Raw genomic sequence first — 7,106 nt, 5'->3', positions numbered from 1 at the left:
TCGAAGTTGCCCCTGCCACGCCCTTGTCTCGCGCCGCCGACCCCCTCTCCTTCCCTCCTGTCGCCACGCTGACCCCCAGGGCTGCTCAATCCGCCGGGCTGCCTGCGGAGAAGGAGGAGGAGGGTGGCGACGTGGAGGAGGGTGAGGATGTGAAGGAGGGAACGACACGAAGGATGGTGAGTAGGTGGCAGAGGCGGAGGAGATGAGGCGCCGGGTGGGCCCCATGTGTATTCATGCTGAATACCCAAAAATTTTGAATACCCAAATTTTTTGGAAAAAAATAATATACATAGTATATTACATGTATATGTATATAAAAAAGAAAATAACATCACAAAATAGGCTTCCTAATTGTTTTGGGCTCAAATACGTCAAATAGCCCACTACTCCGCTCCCCCTCCTCCATGCCTAGTTGTGGGCCCAAAATGCCCCCCTCCCCTCAACGGCGCAGACACGGACCCCTACGCTGCTTGTCGCGACTCCATTCTCGTCGCGAATCCAATTGGGCACGCGCGCGTCAGCAAGCGTTGCAGCGCTCAGTTTTCCGCCGTGTCTGAGTTGCGTCCACTACTCCCACGTGGCCCACGCAGTTCCGCAGGCGCGGCGTGCGGCGCATTCACCTGGCGCACAGCGCGAGCCTACAACCACGTGCGGGTGCCGGTCTGCTGGGCAGCCCCAAAATTGCGGCGCCCACGAGCTTTTTTCCTTCTTTTTTTTCATTTCGCTTTTCATTCAATAATTTTTGTGTTATATCATTTTTGTATGTGTGTACATTGTGAACAAGTTATACATAAAATTCTCGAAACAACATTCATAAAAGATAATAGGTTATAACTTTTATATGTATCGTGAAAAATGCTCCAAAATGCTAGAAAATGCTCCATAAGTTTTGGAAAGTTTTCTACTATGTAACTAGGAAGACTTGTCGGATAACTTTTTACATATAAGTTCGTCATACAATTTCTAAGCACAATGCCTGGCTGTGACCGAACGTGGGTCGGATAGCTGTGTCACCGGCTGTGCCGTTGCACACCACGAAGCCCTGTACCACGTGATTGTGGTTTTGGATTTCCGGTCAAGCATGAAGGGGGAATAAAAAGCTGTTGATACATGGTAGGACTCACGCACGTGGGAGGAAAAAGTGAGAAGCCAAAAAGGAATGTTTTGTTTACTGGAAAGGGAAAGTGACTTGTCGGAAAATCGATTGTTAGTTTCGCTGCTAGCGCGCACTCGAGAATTAGCAATCCCCCTCCCCCGTTCTGTTTCTCGTCTGGCCGGCCGCTGGGCGCAGCGGCACACCGCCGGCGCGCACGATGCATATGCATCTGCGCCAGCGGCACACTAGTGGTTGTGGCATTGTTCTTTCTGAGTCTCTTTTTTTAGACTTCCTTTCAGAGCTGCCGTAAAATGTAAAAATGGCACAATTTTATGGTCAGAGAATACTGAATGCCTATCAATTGACAGAGATAATCTCCAAAGGACTGCTGCAGGTAAACCTAGAACTAGAATTGCACATGCAGGAAGTTAGTGAGATAAGCATGATTTAGTCTAAAATGTGCAGATTGTTCAGGGTTTTCACCAGTACCTCCACTGAACACGGTGGTGACTCTGTACCACGGAACATGGTTCTATCCAAGCTAATGTACAATGTGAATGAAGCATCAAAGTAAGCAGAGCGCTTGTTTCAACTCAGACGACGTGATTAAGCGGCCTCGTCGAAGAGTCCGTTGCCATGCATCGTCGGGGGAGATCGAGCGTCCCGTGCTGCGAACACGGACAGCGCCAGACGGCCGCTACCGTCACTCCGGCGGCCTCGTCGAAGAGCTCCATTTCGCCGTCGCAGAGCTGAAGCGTCCCGCGCCACGCACGCCACGCACATGCATGAGCCGGTGGCACGCCACGCCGGGCGGCATGGACCTGTTAGGCGGGCAGGGGCTCCCCGGCGACGCCACTGGCGAGCCCTACAGCCCTGAAGAGTGCGGGAACATGTAGCTCCGATCGCCGGAGAAGCAGAACGAGAACCACGCCCGTCGGCGCCTCTATGAGCTGCGTGCGACCGAGGGATGCGGAACTCTGGGGTGGTCGGTATTTGATTTCCCGTCCGGGGGTGGACGGTAAATGAAATACCGTCCACCTCTTGGCCTTTCCTGATCGTTCGATCAGCCTCCTGCGGCCAGGATCGACGTGAGTAGTTGCAGGCCGCGCCAGGTCTCCACGGTCCTCGCGCGCTGGGCTGCCGTTCGCCTGCGCAACGCGCGGTGCGGGAGCTTCGTCCAGTGCGACCTGGCGCCTGGCGGCGGGCGTCCGCCGCTGGCTTGCGCCCAGTTCGTCACCATGATCTTTGCGCATGTTGCCGGCGTGGTTCGTCACCGTGAGCAGTGAGCACGCACACATTGCCAGGGCGAGCAGAGCGCGAGCTGCCCCCTAGCGTGGCCGGCGCTGGAGGTGGCCGTTGAACCGCGCGTTCACGACGGTCTCGGGCCGGAACACGCGAACCATCATGCCGTGCTAAGTATGACGAAGCTCCCAGCGGATGCCAGCGACGACCAACGTCACTATCCAAAATTAGGAACCCATCTGCAAAATGACCGCGACCTTCCCTTCTGTTCCCGGCGCCGCCTTGCGCCCCGCCGCGGGTGTTCCGGGCGGGGAACTGGTTCTAGGTCAGGGGGCTCTATTTCTTCACCGGTTACCCCGAAAGATGCCTGCGAGAGGCGCCGAAGCAGCAAGGATTCGTGTTCCTTACTTCCGTCAGAGGATTGGAGAAACGGAGTTGAGCGAACTGCTCAGCTTCGCTGGCGCACCAGAAGAGAACTGGAGTCAGACGGCCATGTCGTCAAGGACAGTGGCCTGGATGCCCCTCAGAGAGAGAGAGAGAGAGAGAGAGAGAGAGAGAGAGAGAGAGAGAGAGAGAGAGAGAGAGAGCAGTCCTCTATCATGACTTGACATCATAAGGGTCAATAATGAGTCGCTAATTGCACGCACAACTGCACAAGTTGTGAAGCAGTGCAGGTTCCAAAACATCCCATAGTGTTCTTGCTTCTTACTGTTTACAAAACTGGTATGCTCACTTCACTGTTATAGAATTTGGTGTGCCCCTGGGACAAAATGTGACAGATGTTTGTTTGTCCCGGTCGTTGCCGTGTCGCATACAGTACTTGCGATGACGGTGAATTGAATCAAAGCATAGGTGGATGAAACGACATCAGGCATTTAGTTTTCAGCAAGCTATGCTTTGCTTCAATTCACCGTCTCTGGTGCTTGAGAGTCGGTTCAGCCTGAAGTAATACTGTCTACCTTCACCTGCTTCTCACAGTCCAACTCAGACTCCTCTTTGATCTCTTTGTGTTCCTGATCTTTTTCCTTGCCCCACAACAACATGTAAAGGCCCAGAATTGCAAGCACCCCTCCGATTATGCTGCAGATCAACTAGAACATTAATGTATATAATCATGGACAGAAGATTAGAATCCATGAAAAGGGAGAGCAGCTGATTTCAGGTGTAACTTCATGCATCTCATACCTTCCAAGATACAGATTTTCACCAAAGACGAAGTAGGCTAGGACGGCCACCATGATTGCTAAGAGGGGATTGAACATCGTAAAAAACTAGTGAAGTGATCTGCGCACTTGCGCGGCTAGTATTAATATTCTAAATATATTTTGTATTTTTTATCTAATTATTATTCATAAGCTTAAATCTTTCTCATCACATGCTAATTGCTTCAGTAATCAAGTGTGCTTCTCAGTTGCTAGTGCAGTGCTGCCTCCTTTTACCTACATCTCTCTTTGTCAGTGGTGTGGCCGCATGGCAAGCACAACCTTAATCCTGTCACGACTGCCTATCTCATCGATCTTATCTACAACCATTTGCTGTAGTAGTAGTAATATGTTTCTTATCTACCAGCCCTTACAGTAATGCTGCCCACTGCTCAATTCAAGTGACTCAGTTGTTCTTTTGCTAGCTTCCCTACTTTAAGATGTTCTTGGTCGTCTGTTACTACTATGTTTAATTCTGTCATTTGTTGCACGACGCCATGCTTCCACGCCTAGTTTCTGTTGAGAACAATCGATCCAAATTTCTTGTTTTTTGGAAGCCAACAAATCTCCATAGTGCAGAACACAAGATTCCGTTCAAAACTTCAGCAACCTATGTTCATGTTCAAGCCTGATGAGTTTACTATACTAATCATGGTCTGATCGATATTGTTCTGGTTCCTGATCTACTTGTGGTGTTAATTTTTTTTGAGCTTGTGGCGTTAATTGTGAGGTACGGTAGTATCTTGTAGCAGTGTCAGCAACAAACCTTTGAAGGGTGGTAGTCTAATATAGTGCAAAGCCTAGAATTATCTTGTTTATTTTGACTAATAATAATATAATCGTGAAGGTGCATTTGTGATTTTGGTAATATAATAAGATATACGTGTGGTAAAATAAGTTAATTGCTTGGGGAGTTAGTATTCTATAGGTATGCACGATATGTAGCTTGATATGCAAAACGATGAATATATTTATATTTGTAAATAAAAATATATTTTAATGTCACTGGTGGATAATTTATAAATATGTATATGTGTATTTTAGGCTAATTTTTTCGTAATGGCAATGATGGGTAATTTTAACTTTTCTTTTTTTTCTCCGATTAACGTGTGAATTTCTAGACCTATTCTATAGGTATGCACGATATGTAGATTGAATGCAAAACGATGAATATATTCATATTTATAAATAAAATATATTTTAATGGCATTTGTGGGCAATTTATAAATATGTATATGGGTATTTTAGGCTAATTTTTTTGTAATGGCAGTAGTGGGTAATTTTAACTTTTCTTAGCCCGAGCACTTGCGCGGCTAGTATTGAAAATTCAAAAAATTGCATGTTATTGTATCCCTACTTAAAGATTATATTATTTTTTTTACCATACATCACCATGTTCATTATCGTAAAGTATGTCTTATTGCTGATTAAAACAATTCAAATAAGATCTACCTATAATAACAATTTGATTTGTTGAGCTTTAATAATATTATGCATATTATTATTATTATTATTATTATTTTGTTTTATTTTCATTAATTATTGTTATCTTTAGTTTTTATTAATAGTATATATATTTAATTTTTAATGTCATTGGTGGGTGATTTTTAATTAGCCACAGAGGTATTTTAGACTAAATTTATCATAATGGTAGTGGTGGGTAATTTTTATTTTTCTATTCTTCTTTGATTAACGTGGGAATTTGTAGACCTTGAGAGCGAACGTGGAGACTCCGTTTGTTGGTCAAATAATAAGATAATAGATACGGGGCCTTTCTTCTTGTTGCGCCATAGCTGAATGAAGATTGTGAAGCCAGTGCAGGCGATTCCCTGAAGAACAACAGTTCGTGCACACTGTAAACACAGGAATGGTAACCCATTTTGTTTGGAAGGTTGGATATATTGCTAGATACCGTGTACACAATGCCAATCTTCTAGCTTGTGCTGCATAAACACTGTGAAAACTGCTGACTGTATTCCTCCTACCATTGAGATCCATGCTGTCAGCGAGAGCTGGGCCGGGTACCTTTTTGGGCCGGGTACCTTTTTATAGACGACACCTGCAATTTTTGGACCCAATGGAGATGGCTTTACAAATAGGACTGCTAGTTATTTTTTTTGGAAAAAGTCCATTTTTAGCCATCGAACTATTGAGTGGGTTTGTTTTCGACCATCGAACTGTGAAACCAGGAATCTTTGACCATGGAACTGTGTAAACCGGTTAAACATGACCACTGAGCTAGTTTTGCTCTGTTTTGACTGGTTTTGACCGTCACGCTGGATCCAGTCGCCACATCACCATGCTGACTCAGCAATAAGCCCACACGTCAGGTGTTGGTGGGGTGTCTCCGGAACGGACGAACACAGCAACAGTAATGAACGGCCTGGAAAACGAGTAGTAAATGTTCTCTCCAAGATCTGTCCCATCAATGAACATTATACATGGTATTTATAGGTGACGTTACACCTTCAATGTACAATTACTCTACTGCACCCCTACAACAGTAATATTCTTGGAATATTCCTAGACGCGAGCATAATTTGCCCGTTACAATTTTAGTGCGCCACAGCTCAGCAGCGGGACCCATGCCCACCCCGGCATCTTCGCCGTATCCGACGAAGCTCCTGGACCCATTGCTAAGTACTCCACGAGACGTGTCACCAAGTCTTCGCCCCTCTCCGTCTTCTTGATCGTTGAACAGCGAAGACAGAACACCTCCGCGATTGCTCCTGGCGTCGGCTTCAGTGTTCCGGGTGCCTCGTCTTCGCTTCCTGGCCCGAAGACGTGCGAAGACGGGTCATCTTATGCTGGCTGTCGGCGTCGGCTCATCCTTGACTCCTTGTCTTCGCGTACCTCCGGTGATCTGACCGAAGGTGGTGACCCCAACAGTAGCCCCTCGGAGCCTCGTCCCGATCTTCGTTAGGGGCGCGGCTTCGACCCTGTGGACGCCGTCGGCGTCCCGAAGCGCCGGTGGCTGTTTTCCCGTCATGGCCGGCTGGACCATCTCCACTTGGTTAGCCGAAGACATCTGGATCGAGGGTATTCCGGTGCCTGACTTCACGACCGTCTTCAACCTTCGGACCGACCGTGAGTTTTCGAACACTCGTTATGGAGGTGCATGCTTCGTGTCTTTGCTTACACTTCTTGCTTCCTCGGTGATGCAGGGGTGGACCCAGCTGTCATCGAGAGCCAGGCCGATGAGATGGTTGGGTCAGTGTCGAAGGATGAGTATAAAGCCCTCGCCGGCCATCTTGGCGGGACTCGATGGAACCGGGTGTTCCATGCGTTGGGCCTCTCGGCACCTCCTCGATCGGCAGAGTTGAAGCTTGCCGAAGGTCATGGCAGCCCAGAGAAAGCGAAGGCTCTTGAGAAAGCAAAGCGAAAGAAGGCTTCTTCGTCCGCGGAGCCGAGAAAGAAAAGTCGGCTGCTCGACACCATCCTGCAGCAATCTCCTCTACAGAGGAAGAGTTAATCCGAGGATGGCGGAAGCGCGGACAGCAATCGTCCTCCTCCGGAGGCGACGCCTCTAGACATTCCACAAGTGGCGGTGCCTCTGAGGGCGGTCC

The 7,106-nt window shown here is 47.8% G+C and overlaps 1 pseudogene; it reads right to left on the bottom strand.

Moving 5' to 3' along the window:
• Window positions 1-3,139: 3,139 nt before the first annotated feature.
• On the bottom strand, window positions 3,140-6,529 carry LOC120689391 (annotated as a pseudogene).
• Window positions 6,530-7,106: the final 577 nt, after the last annotated feature.

This window comes from Panicum virgatum, chromosome 9N (assembly GCF_016808335.1).
Source record: "Panicum virgatum strain AP13 chromosome 9N, P.virgatum_v5, whole genome shotgun sequence".
NCBI classification, from domain to species: domain Eukaryota; kingdom Viridiplantae; phylum Streptophyta; class Magnoliopsida; order Poales; family Poaceae; genus Panicum; species Panicum virgatum.
The sequence above is the reverse complement of the archived record's forward strand: the minus strand, read 5'-3'. Positions and strand labels throughout refer to the sequence as shown.